Source organism: Peromyscus eremicus, chromosome 4, assembly GCF_949786415.1.
Source record: "Peromyscus eremicus chromosome 4, PerEre_H2_v1, whole genome shotgun sequence".
In the NCBI taxonomy this organism is placed as follows: domain Eukaryota; kingdom Metazoa; phylum Chordata; class Mammalia; order Rodentia; family Cricetidae; genus Peromyscus; species Peromyscus eremicus.
In genome coordinates this window covers 18,805,036-18,818,832 of record NC_081419.1, presented here as the reverse complement: position 1 = coordinate 18,818,832, position 13,797 = coordinate 18,805,036, and the positions used below count along the sequence as shown (strand labels likewise).

The 13,797-nt window shown below is 39.6% G+C and overlaps 1 long non-coding RNA gene across 3 annotated transcripts in view; it reads right to left on the bottom strand.

Annotated features, from left to right (window-relative positions):
* Positions 1-13,797, bottom strand: part of LOC131909105 (uncharacterized) — a 33,410-nt gene that overhangs the window by 7,548 nt on the left and 12,065 nt on the right. Inside the window, exons 1-3 of one of the 3 annotated variants that reach the window (XR_009378749.1) lie at positions 10,299-11,440; positions 9,569-9,626; positions 115-311 (exon numbers count right to left, since the gene is read on the bottom strand). This is a non-coding gene — a long non-coding RNA (uncharacterized LOC131909105). Of the gene's footprint in view, positions 1-114; positions 312-9,568; positions 9,971-10,298; positions 11,441-13,797 lie in introns of those variants that run through there. The other 2 variants (XR_009378748.1, XR_009378750.1) reach the window with 2 other exon arrangements.

Genomic DNA, 13,797 nt, shown 5'->3' with positions numbered 1-13,797 from the left:
TGACAAGACTTTTCCTGGGGAAACACTACATACATCTACTCATCCAAGATAGAGAACCCAGGACAGGATAAAATACAGATACGGTGAACCATGAGTCTTATTGAGTTTACTTACAGGAATAAGCTGGTCTCTGTTCTTTTTCAGGCAGCTGGTGTAGTCTCAGAATTTTCTTTGCAATTTGGCTTGTCTAAGAGTGGCTCTCAACAGTCTTATTGTTTCCTCTTAGGAGGGAAGGGTCAAGTGAATCTGGTCAGTTTCAGAGACTTCCTGAAGCTGCTTTGAGTTGTTTGCCTCTGGCTTAAGGGACTTCCCTGATGAATAGAATGTTTGAATATTGAGAAAACTGCTACAGAATATCTTGTCTCAAAATACTACCACTACTACTACTACTACTACTACTAATAATAATAATAATAAAAATGAAATATGCTTCTGTCTTTTTAGGTTTTTAAGGTACCTATTAGAAAAATTTTGAACTGCGTATGTGCATCATTTAATTTATTGAACAAAACTGGCATCAAACTTTAAAAAATAGACATATAAAATCATTTCTTCCAGTCATTTGCCAAAAATATTTGTATTCTTCCTTGCGTTCTTGTAGCTATCCTGGTAGGAATGAAGATATTCTAACAAAATACTTGCACCCTTCTTTCTGACCATCAGACTATTCAAACCATAGACCCCTAAGCTGGAATTTCTCCCAAAAACCTCATGCTAGAGAAAAGTAAAGATATGAGCTTGGTACAAGTTAGATAGGGAGATTGTCTCCTGGAAAGATATTTCACATAGTTTTGACAACGTTTTAGAGGACTTTGTAGGAGAGATTTGGGACAAGATGATGATGGATGAGACCTCGCCTTGACCAGAACTGCTTAATTATGCATACTTCTTTCCTTCTATTTAAACCTAAACCTTACACCAGGACCTCTAAGATGAACTGGGGGTGGAAGTGGGGGGGTCACTGGCCTGTGTTGTTAATCTTCTCAATGTGACCGTATTGAATAAACCTACTTTTTCTACTTTTTTTTTTCTTTTTCTTTTTGGTTTTTTGAGACAGGGTTTCTCTGTGTAGCTTTGCGCCTTTCCTGGAACTCTCTTTGGAGACCAGGCTGGCCTCGAACTCACAGAGATCCGCCTGGCTCTGCCTCCCGAGTGCTGGGATTAAAGGCGTGCGCCACCACCGCCCGGCACTTTTTCTACTTTTCACTACCACTTATTTAGTTGGCTTCTTAGATGTGAGTAGACAGCATGGGTTATCAGGCTTGCCAGGATCCATGCTCTGCCCTAACAACTCCAGTAACATTTTCACCATGAATTTGGTGTTGATTTGAATGAGAATGCCCCCCATAGGCTTATATGCTTGTATACTGGATCCCAGTTGCTGGGACTGTTTGGAGAATTAGGAAGTGTGGCCTTGTTGGAGGGGGTGTGTTACTGGGGTCAGGCTTTGAGGTTTCAAAATACCTGTTCCATTATCAATGGGCCTCTTTCTGCTTCTTCCTTAAGGATCAAGATGTTAGCTCTTAGCTGTTTCTATCACCATGTCTCTGCTCCACCATCATGGTAACTAGCCTTCTGAAACCATAAGCCTAATTAAATACTTTCTTTAATATGTTGCCTTGCTCATGGTGTTTTGTCACAACAATAGAACATTAACTAAGCCTTTAATCTCACTTTTCACCATTCATTACAATCCTCACAGTTTAGACAGTTTATACTTCAATCTCAACCCCAAATTTTATTGTCCAACTTGGACACTATGCCTATTTGCACCTCCACCTAATGCTTAGTACTTCCTAAAATCTAACCTCGATGTCCTTCTCTGTAATCAGGTTTATTATGCTGCTCAGAGCTCCTCAGTCCTGACCATGCAGAATAACCAATCACGCATGGAGCTTTTCAGAATATTCAGATCAGCAGCCCAGGTTCCTGATGTTTATAAAACCTTCATAGATAATTCTAAAGTGACAACCGCAGCCTTAAGGTGAACTTCCCTAAACATCGATGTGTGAGTAAAATACTTGTTAGAAATTGGGTGTATTATAGTCAGGCATTCTTATGTTAATTGTGAGAACAGGAGATAGAAACAGTCCCCAGTTTAGGGACTGGGACCTTGATTCTTGTCAGAATCCAAGGCCAGGAATATCCATAGTTTGTCCTGGTAGGAGAGAGAAATGCCAAAGGGATTCTGGGTCCTGGCCTGGTTTCTTATCTTTCTTCCTTTATGTAAAATAATTCGTCTCCCTGCCTAGAGGCTATACATGAGGATAAGACCAAAACTGAGAGTCACATGTATATTTCATAGTTTAAAAAAATAGACTGATTATGCATAGCCTGATCAACCTCCAATGCCTAATCCATAGATGTGAACCTTTGTTGGTGGTGGTACCTCATCTTTGGGATGTGTTCTTGCAGCACAGGGTTTCTGCCTTCTTTCTTTCTCCTAAATTTCCATTTATAATCCTATAATAAAATGTCTTTATAAACTCACCCTCTTGTTGTTTGTGAAATTCATTATTTGAATTTTTCTATCTGCTGACTAGGTTTATGTCAGCATGACACCAGCTAGAGTTTGGGGAAGAGGGAACTTGAATTGAGAAAAGTACCCCAGTATACTGGCCTGTGTGCAATCTATTGTAGCTGGAGTTTTCATATGTCCTACTTGGTCCATGGTCAGGACAAATCTCTCTCACCCCCCAGTCCTGAAGCTGCTTGGACCACACACAGAGACTTATATTACTTATAAACTGTGTGGTCGTGGCAGGCTTCTTGCTATCTAGTTCTTATATCTTAAATTAACCCATTTCTATTAATCTATAAGTTGCCACATGGCTTGTGGCTTACCGGTATCTGTACATCTTACCTCTCATGACAGCGGTGGCTGGCAGCATCTCCTGACTCAGCCTTCCACCTCCCAGAATTCTCCTATCTTCTTATCCCACCTATACTGTTGGGGACCGATTCCGGACAGCAGTGTCCTTACTTTATCAAACCTTACAAAGGCAGGAAGTTCCTGGCCTAACCTCGGGCTGTACAACTTCCTGGAGTACGTGCTAATCAGCCAGGTGCAGGGACCTGGGACCAAAGCGACCTCACCCTCCCTTAGGAATTTTCCATCCTTCTCTCCGTGCTTCCCCTGTTCCCCCTCCCTGCCTGAAGCCCTGTTTATAAGCCTCAACACCCAGTCAATAAATGAGACCTCGACGCAACTCAGACTGACTCTGTCGTCCTTTACGCGCTTGGTCTCCTTTCTCTCTCACCCCCATTGATCTGTCAGGAGGTGCCTCCTCGGGTCTCATCAAATAACCTGGACCGCGGGACCGGACACTATACTATACTTCCTGCCTGGCTACTGGCCAATCAGTGTTTTATTTATCAATCAAAAGAGCAACACATTCACCACATACAGAACACCCCACAGCAATCTATGGTTCATTTGCTTTATTGATGATTGACATGGGTGATGTCACCCTAGCCTGGTGGTCCTGGATGCTATAAGAAAGCAGGCTGAGCAAGCCAAAAGGACCAAGCCAGTAAGCAGCATCCCTCCATGGTCTCTGCATCAGCTCCTGCCTCCAGAGGCTTGCGTTGTTTGAATTCCTGCCCTAAATTACTTCAACAATGAAGTGTTACCTAAAAGTTGTAAGCCAAAATAAACCCTATCCTCCTCAGGTTGTTCATGGCCATGGCATTTTTGTCACAGAAATAGAAACCTTAACTAAGACACTATGATAAGGGCCTTAGAAGCCCCTGCTTGGGGTGATCTCAGATTCATCTCCCAGACCTTTGCATATCTGAGGTGATGAAACTTCTGGCTCCTCTGAAGGACCCTCACTTTTCTTGTCTTATAGTGGTGCCTTGGTGGGGAATCAAATATGATTACACAAACCAATGTTCTATTTCTTTCCTACTTTAACTTAACCTTCTCTGTCCATTTCTTCTTCCACTTTCTTCTAGATGTTGTGATAAGATGAGAGGCACTTCTCCCTCTATCTCCTTTTCATCCTTGCAACCATGGCTTATGACATCCCAGACTGGGATCCCAAGAGAAGTTAGTGGAGTTTTATAAGAGGATAAGGGTGGACTGAGGCCCATAACCTTAGACTATCCTGTATTTAGCCAGAATTCACTCAGTTTTACTTCCTTGAGCACTTGGAAAGTGAAAGGATTTCTGTGGGAGGTCTAATTAAACCCCTTCCTCCCATCTTTTCTTTCTGTAACTTGTGTGGCTAGAAACAGAGAGCATTATAGTGTGCCTGGCCCCTTTCTAAATTTAGGTCTGGATGGGAAAGCACACCCCAGTGGTATGTGGTAGAACTAGTGTTTTGAAGTAACTGGTCCTGGGAGACGATGCAGATTCACAGCGACCTGCATCTAGGAAATTCACAGATTATGCTAGCAATCCAAATGGGCTTGTACTCGCACTAAACCTTATAGGTCTCTACCAGTCAGAGTGCAAGTGCTGCATCTGGGACACAGGCATGAGCAGACAAAGTCAGAGATGAGTCAGGATTGAGGGCCCACGTAGTTGATATAAATTCTGAGTATTACTCCCCTTGTGATAACTTATAACAGAATTTTAGCCATCAACCAATTTCCAGACTTGAGTCAGCTTGTAGACCCAAAACCCCTGAAATGAAGGAAAGGTTAGGCCTCTTTCCAGAAGAATCTTGCTAATATACTGAAGAGTTTTACTGTCAGCCTTTCTCCCATCCTTTCTCAGAGGAAGCTATTGCCTTTTACTGAGGTAATTGTACACGAGGGCAAATAAAACAATCAGACATTACAAGGCCTATTAGATATCAGTTCTGAGTTAACACTGATTCTCAGTTGACTACATTGGGCCACTTTCTTCATGGAAAAGACAACACTCTGTCCTTATTTTAATTTTGGATTCATCTTTTCTACACATAACGCATCTGTCAAAACTACCATCTTTGGACTTACAGAATGCCTTATCTACTATATGGTTTTCCACACAGTATTGCTTCTGACCAAGGAATTCACTTCATAGAGAAGTATAACAATGGATCTACCCTTAGGTAGTCCACTGGTCTTATGATGTCTCCACCATCCTGAAACAGTTTGCTTGATAGAACAGTTGAGCAACTTTGGATATTTGATAGAGGCTTTGAAGTTTTAAATAGATTCAGTATTTAGTGTTTGAAAATGGAAAGACTATAGGATTAGTAAAAGTCAGAATTTTGTGATATTTAATTGTGATATTAATATGAGCATGCCATGTTGAAGACAAAAGTTGCCATGTTGAAGGAAAAGTTGTTGTTAAATAGTGATTCATTTGTGTGTCAAATGTACAAGGGGTCAGTTATGCTCTCTCTCTCTCTTTTTGTCAACTTCACACAAGCTAGAGGTAAGTGAAAATACTGAACCACAATTAAGAAAATGCCTCCATTAGATTTGTCTGTAAGAAACTGGTGTGGCTTAATTGGTGATTGATGCTTAAGGACTCATAACTTTGTAGGTAATGCTACCCCTTGGCAGGTTGTCCTGAGATGTATAAGAAAGCCGACTTAGTAAGCCACTAGGACCAAGCAGCACTTTTACCTGGCTTCTGCTTCAGTTCCTGCCTTCAGACTTTTTCCTTGAGTTCCTATCCTGACTTCCTTTGATTATAGATCATGATATAGAAGTGTAAACAAAATGAACTCCTTCCTTTCTAAGTTGCTTTTTGTCATGATGGGTTTTTTTTGGTCTTTTTTTTAATTAAATTTATTCTTTGACAGTTTATACATTTACATGTTCTCATCCCTCACACTTTTTTTAAAATGCTGAATACCTTTTATTGAAGGAGGGAGGAGGTCTTAAATACAGGCTTACAGCACAATGGGAGAACCCCAGAGGGCAGAAGTTCGATACCAAACTTGCATCTAATCTATTAATGCCCAATATGCATGATACGCAGACAAGGAACTTCCCTTAAGTCATGATGTTTTATCATAGCAATAGAAAGATAACTAAGACAACCATAGAGTTTCCAGGGTAGACCATATTCATCTCATTTCTTTTTAGATGGAAACAACAGACTCCGACACAGCTCCCACACTGTGGTTCTCACTCCAAGTGCAGACTGTTAACCTCTTTGCTCTAACGCCTGCTTGCTATTCTTAGCTAACTTGGCCTTGCACAAGGTTCCTGTCAGGTCCCCAAGAAAACTCCATGTCCCTAAATTCCAAAAGGCAGAAGGGCCTATCTGTGGTGCCTATTAGCATATCAAATAACATGCTGGCCTCTAGTTTCCTTTAGTATCTATCACAAGTACTGTTACACATTTCAAAGTCCATGCTAGCATCCTAACTCTTCTCACCTCCTCCTCTACCCTGAAATTCACCAGCTTATGAGGCTTCCCTCCCCTAACTTCTCATTCTCCTTATAACCCTGCTAATTTTGACTATGTTCTCCCTCTCTTCCTCTCTGTCTCCCCTCTTGTGTGCTCTCTCTCTCTCTGTCTCTGTCTCTGTCTCTCTCTCTGTCTCTGCTATTGCTTCTTTTCTGGCCAGTTCCAGTCTGCTGGCTATGTTCAGTCTACTCAGTCTGCTCTCTGCTCTGATGCCTACTCTTCCAGATGCTTCTTGATGTTCTCTCCCTCATACCTACAAATTAAAAACCTCTTCTTAATTATACTACAGAATAGTAATGTCATCAGTTTATACAATTCTTTAAGCAGTTGCTTTTTTTACTGGGTAGAAGTGTCACACTAGTATATTAAGGTTTCTAATCAGGGTTAACTATTCCTAGAAACTTGGTTTCTAAGTTTATAGCATGGTTTGAGCTCATGCTATCCTCAGGGAACAAGGTCACACTGTGGAATGTTTTCTCTTTCCCATTTTCCCCATGCTTTGAAAACAACAGCTATGAAGTTTTGGGCACATTTCCCCATTCTCAGGCTTCTTTCATATAGGCTCTTGTTCCAGCAGGAACTTGTTAACCCAAGCACTGAGGAGCTGAGAAAAAATTAACAAGATCTAGGTGACATAATTTGATGATCTTAGCTATAAATGGCTTTTTCTTGTTATGGCTAGGTATGCACTCCAAAAGACGAAAATCCTTTTCCTCTTTATGCCTCCCACTTCCCCCTGTGCTTGTGCTTCTGTGTGTGGCTGTAGGAGCTCTACCATTTTTAGGATCCATGTGTACTACATTCTTTTGCCATATCTGTGCTAATTGAATTTAGGTGAATTTTATCAAAAAGGGGTGACTGTGTTCATGTCTTTCACTATGTGATAATACTACTGTGAGAATTTAAATATATCCAGACAGCCTCTTTAAAACAGCTATGAAGATAAGTATTTCCTCCATTTCATTACTCCATCACCAGGAAAGGAAGAAAACATGCGTACCACCAGAAGAACGAATGTCTTGTGGTGGGTAAGTAATGAAGACAGCCACACAAGGCCTGCTTCTTCAGGTCCTTAGGAAATAATTCACTGAATTCAGAAGTACATTATTATTTTAGTTTATTTGGTGGGGATGAAAGTTCTTAGGAAGAAGCTTCACCCCCCATCCCCCCACCTGCCAAGCCTCCTGCAAGGCTGATGAGCCAACTAGAAGAACTTCAATGACCAGAGAATTTAAAATGTTGCAGTTCCAGAATCAAGTTACCGTGAGCCATTTTTAGGTCTCTTAATAGCCATTTATTACCCTTTTTTGTATATGAGCTAATTAATGTCTTTGTGACCATTAGGTAAATCATTTGGAATGACAAACACCTAGCTCTCACCAACCAAAAGGCTAAGAACACCATCAGAAAGTGTCTAAGGCCAATAACAGGTTTTCCTGTTTTGCTTTAATCAACCTATCTACTGTTTCCACTAATAAAAGTCCCTTGTTTATGACTTTATTTGTTCTGTTACTATAAAAACTTCCTGAAACCACTTCTGTATTGAAACACAGAATTTGGGGTAAAACAAATGTGTTCCTCAGCATGGCAATTCATATTTGACTCTAAAATAAACGATTGCTTATCCCTTTGAAGTGAGAGTTGTGTTTTTGCATTAATTGGGGAAATACAATACATGAATTACAAAGATTGTTGCAATATGACTTTTCCTCCAGGCAGAGCAAAATTGCCATTTTGAAAGCCAGAGTCCTTGGCTCAGTAGTCCTAAGCAACTAAGCAACCCAAGCATCACAATGGTAGTTCCGTCTATGTTGATGGTGATGGAGCTGTTAATAATCTATAGCAGAAGAAGGGAACGTACACTGGACCATCTCCTAGGATTCTAGCTTTTAATATCTCCTTCCTCAACAGCTTCAAGTGATCTTGGGAAATTTCAGAGTACATACAAAGTAGAAAGCTAAATAAGAGTGAAATTGTATGTGCAGCTTCTATGAGATCATCATGTATGAGAGGTTAAAACTTGGCAGCAACACAGTTGTTTGGGGGTGCCACACACATTCCTAGACATAAATTATCACCTATGAACCTATTAAGTAAGCTCAAGTAACTCACTAGTTTACCAAGTTGGCCTTTGATGGGTTGCTACTTTGGTCTATTTTTGTTTGGTCTGTTTTTGGTGCCCTAATTGGAAACAAACAGACACTTGCTCATATCACCCTAAGGAAGTTACCGTAAGATGTGAATATATTTAGCAACACTAATAATAATGTAAGTGTTGGGCTTTCTCATGCTGAATATTGGTGACTGTTTTCTGTTGCTTATTTTCCTTCACCTTTTGACTTCTCTCTTCCTCATTACAAACCAGGGGCTCATTGATTTTTTTACTGGTGTCTACAGAGGATGGTTTGAAACAACATCTCTTACAGATGGGAATCAGCCAAAAACCTGATGTAAGATGTTTTATTTTCTAAGTTAAAGTTGATAAATTCTACCAGCAATGACTGCTAGCAGAATGACTATCATGAGTTTGCAAGACTGAGGTGTCTGGAAACAAATTGTCTCCCATTGTCACAGCTAAAAGATGTAAAACAGTAAGAAATACATTGCATTCTAATCATTGAAGAATCATTCTCCTCAGGAGAAAAAATATCAAAAATGAACCCCTCAAAAAGGAACTGAAAATAACATCAAGAATTCCTGGTCCTGATTCTCATTCCTATACTTAAAACAGAGTCTGCCAAATGATAGATACTTGAAGAATATGAGTTGGATATAGAAGTGCCTTAAGTTAACTACTTCAAAATAATATGAATATGAGTTAATGCTAAAATAAACTTGGAACTTAAATATCAGTAAGATGAAAAAATAATTTAGATGGAATTTTTAATAATTATTCATATTTATCTGTAATTATCATTTACATGGCTCTTTGTTGCAGAAATCTGTTTAGCTTAATAAAATATAGTACAGCATCATAGTTAAAAACATCCATGTGATTGAAAATACTGATTTTTATCATGTGGATTACTGTGAATAAATTACTTGACCTCACTAAAATTCAGGTTTCATAATGAAATATTTCAGTTTCATCACTGTAAAAATATCAATAAACTCTAACGTACTAACTACTTGAGATAATGGTCTTAGATTCTCTCTCATGGCTGTGATAACAAACTCTGACCGAAGTAACTTAAAGGATTGAGGGCTTACTTTTACCCCCAGTTTCCGGTTCTAGTCCATCATGGTTGGGTAGTCAAGGCATCAGGAGCTAAGAAAGAAAGCGAGAAGAGAAGAGGACAATGGAGACTTGTATGCTAATGCTCAGCTCCTTTTCTCCACTGCTACACAGTCTGTGACCCCCTGGCTAAGGAACGGTGTCATCCACAGTTGGGAGGTCTTCCCACCTCATTTCCACCTTACTTTAATCACTATAATGACCCACAGACATGCCAGAGGCCAACTTAATATAGATAACCCCTCGTTGAGTATCCTTTTCCTAGTGATTCAATAATCTGTCAAGATGAAATTTACATTAACCACCGAGGTAATTAAGTATTTTCAATGTTCCTGGGATCTGGGATCGACATACATACCTGAAATAGTACATAAGCATGAAAAGTGCTACAATTATGTCATGTATATACTTGAAAGCAAGGTACTGACCCCAAATGAAAGAAAGAAGGTGAAAAGAACTAATGGAAAATGCATTTCTAGAATTGCAACAGAAGCCTTAGTAGTTACAAAAACATTAGCTAAGAAAATTTCCAAACAAATAACATTTGATTATGTAGAAAAGAAAAAGAAATTCTTTGGGTCTACTTTATATTCTCAGTGCCCACGGCAGTCTAATCCACTGCCTTGGTAGTTTGTGGACGTGGAATTGTGGGAAACTTTATAAATCCAGGATTGCTCAGAGATATGGAAAGAGAGCACCACATACCTGTATCCACACTGGCCCAGAAACTCCTAAGGAGGGGGAAGAGACCAGTGGTTATTTATGATTCAATTTTGAACCAACTTCACAGAAACAATGGATTCCCTGAAACAAGTGAGAGAGTCTGGCAGAATGGGCAATGTTGAGACAAAAAAGTCCAAAAGTAAACAGCAAAATTCTTCAACATAGCTACTTGGAGCAGGGGCTGGCTTACTTATGTTGCTTACACAGACAAGTGGAGACTGTTATTGTTTCATTTCCGTGGCTGTGATAAATTATCCCGGCAAAAAGCAAAGTGGGTGGATAAGAAAACACAGTAACAGGAGCTTAAACAGGCTAGTCCCGTGACACTCAGTCAAAAACTGAGGGAGCTAAGTGCACATATACAGCTTGCTTGCTTGTGCTCTGTTGAATTTCCCTACTCTTGTACAATTCAGGACTGGTGTCATCCACAGTGGTCAGGATCACTCTATAGCAATTAAATTAAGATGATCCCCATAGGCCAAGCTAATATTGAAAATACCTCAGAGTCTAGTTCCAAACGATTCTAGATTACATCAAGCTGACAATTAAAGCTAACCATCTTACAGCCTACCTTCTATTGGTTCCTGTACTTCCTTCACTTCAGATCAACAGTCTCAGAGAAGACAAGTCATGTCATAAACTCCACCACTTCAACAAAGTGAACTATATAACACATATAAGAGGCACACAGACAAAGCAGGATAACTACTACAGAAGGCCTTCTTCCCTCCCCAGGAGGGGATGATTGCTCTCTCTGTATCTCTTTCTCACCTACAGAATATGCCCAGTATGTTTCTTTCCAGTATCTATATTTTATTAAAACTTTTACATCAATTCTGGTCTGGTAAATACTTTTACCACCTCCTTATGAGCTCCCCACTCCCAGTAAAACAAGCAACAAGGAGCAAGATGTCCAGGTACAGTGAAGAAGAGGAGGGGCAGGCATATACATTACATTTAGTTTCGCTCCTCCTAGAATTCCTTTATGATAGCCATAAATGAGTTTTTAAACAATTATTTTCTTAGTTTTAAAGACTAAAGCCATAACAATGAGAAAGAAAAGCATCAAAAAGACAATGAAGAAAAATCAAGGAGTAGTAACTGCCTCAGAATTTCTAAGAGAGTTGAATCCTAAGATCACCATGTAGAAGCTGAGAAGAAAAAAAATTTACAGGCCCCCAAAAGGCTCAGGCCCAGAAACACACACACACACACACACACACACACACACACACACACACACACACCACACACACTTTTAAAAGGAACCAGGATACTGTTTGAAAGTCTGTTTAAGAAATGAATAGTCCCCAAACCTTCTCCCCATTTCCATGCAGATGAATGCATTACTCTCCAACTTCTCAGAAGCTGAGAACCACGTAGAATCTTTCTAGATCGAAAAATATCAGATATCTTAAAAGGTTGAAATTGTGGTTTGGTATAAAATGTCTCTCAGGGACTCATGTATTTGCACGTGTGGTCCGCAGCTAGTGGCACTATTTGAGTAGGTTCTGGAACCTACAGGGGACAGAGCTTTGCTGTAGGAAGTGGTTCACAGGGGTGGACTTTCAGGTTTCATAGCCCAGCTGCACTTCCTCTTCACTCTGTGCTTCCTGACTGTGGATGCAATGTGACCAACCATCTCCCCAAGGCTGCTTCAATACACTGCCTGCCTTCATGGAATATCTCCTTTTAAACTTTAAGGCAGAATACATCCCTTGTTCTAAACTGCTTATTGTTGAGTATTTTGTCACAGCAAAAATAAAGCAACTAATTGAACTGGGAATGCGTAATCAATGAGATTTTAGGAACGCTCACATACTGAAAGCTCACATCGTTCCTGTCAGGGTCCAAAGTCATATCACTAGTAACTTCACCATTAAGTATGAAAGCATGACTTTATACGACAGACCCTGTGAAAATCCTGTGAGCATTTTAATCACAAAACTCTACAGGCATTGCCATTTGTGTTCTCTAAGGAAATTATTTTGCAAATCAACATTCATTAAATCATCGAGGACATGCAAACTTGCAGGAAAAGCACAGAAGGAGGAAGTCCTGGAGGCAGAAAACCATCAGCAAAGGCAGTAGTGGCCAGTAGGAGAAAAATTAAAAAATAAAGCCTTGTTCTCGGAAAGGTAAGAGATGATCAGCTCAAAAACAAAGGCAGGAATATAGCTCATGTTACGGAGTAGTATAACATAAATTGCAACTCAGTAGAAGGTTTGAAAGATAAAATTAAGAAAATTTCTCCAAAAGTAAAATAAAATTATGAGGAGGTAGAACGGAGAACTGAAAAGTAGATAAGATAATTTCAGGAAGATCAGTACCTAATAATTACCTGTTTGGAAAGAAGGAAGGAAGGAAGTATGAAGAAAGGGAAGGAGGGAGAACCCAACATTTAATGGTGTGTTTCTAGATTGAAAAGGTCTATTGAAGGCTCAACATAGGTAAACAGTAGTACACATGACAAATTTAAGACAAAGAGAAACATGTAGGGAGCCATGGAATGCAAACCAAAATAAGAAAAAAAAAAAGATTTCACTCAGGGTAACTTGAGAACTCATTGTCTGTGTGTTTTTAAATTTTATTTAATTATGTATTTTATGTCTGAGTGCATGCCAGAAGAGTGCATCAGATCCCATTATAGATGGTGTGAGCTCCCATGTGGGTACTGGGAATTGAACTCAAGACCTCTGGAAGAGCAGACAGTACCTTCACCACCGATCTAATCAAATAATAGAAAACGATAAAATATTTCTTGGAAATCTGAGGGGGAAACCATGTGCATTTCTATGTCAGGACTCAAACCATCAACGTACTGCAATCATGTTTGGCAACTTTCATATATTCAATTGTCACCAGAGTTTTTACCTCCCAAGTACATTTTCTCTCAAAGCTCCTGAGGAAAAAATTTTCCAAGAACAAATGTTTAAGAATCCAAGAAAAAAGAAGCCATGACAGTCAGGAATCAGAGGAAGTAAACCAAGAAAGATGTGAAGGAAGATACAAAACATACTTGGCCACATATTTCTAGATGTGGAATATCCCCAGCTTGTGAGGTCCCACTACACAATTTCTAAGGCAACACACCATATATAAATAGTGAGTACTAGCTAGTTCGTTACAGTCAACAGACTGAAGCTCAAATACCAGTATCGTGTTTTCAGGTTTTGTGACCTTACACATTGTCCTTTAAATTAATTATTTGCTTGTACTTATCAGAAGTGATAGAATAATATAAAAACATTTATCCGTTCCAGGATTATGAGTGTATGTAAGGAACTTGGCACTGTGAGTGGCACACAGAGCACATCAAGGAAATAATAGCTGTTACTGTCATCTCAGGAAAAGATGATAGAAAATCCAGGGCAAAGGAACTGAAGTACATTATTCTATTTGTTACCACTGCACACTCTGTGTGCTGTGAAATCTGTAAGTGCCCTTATCTAAACTGAACAGTTCACCCAAGAGTACAAAA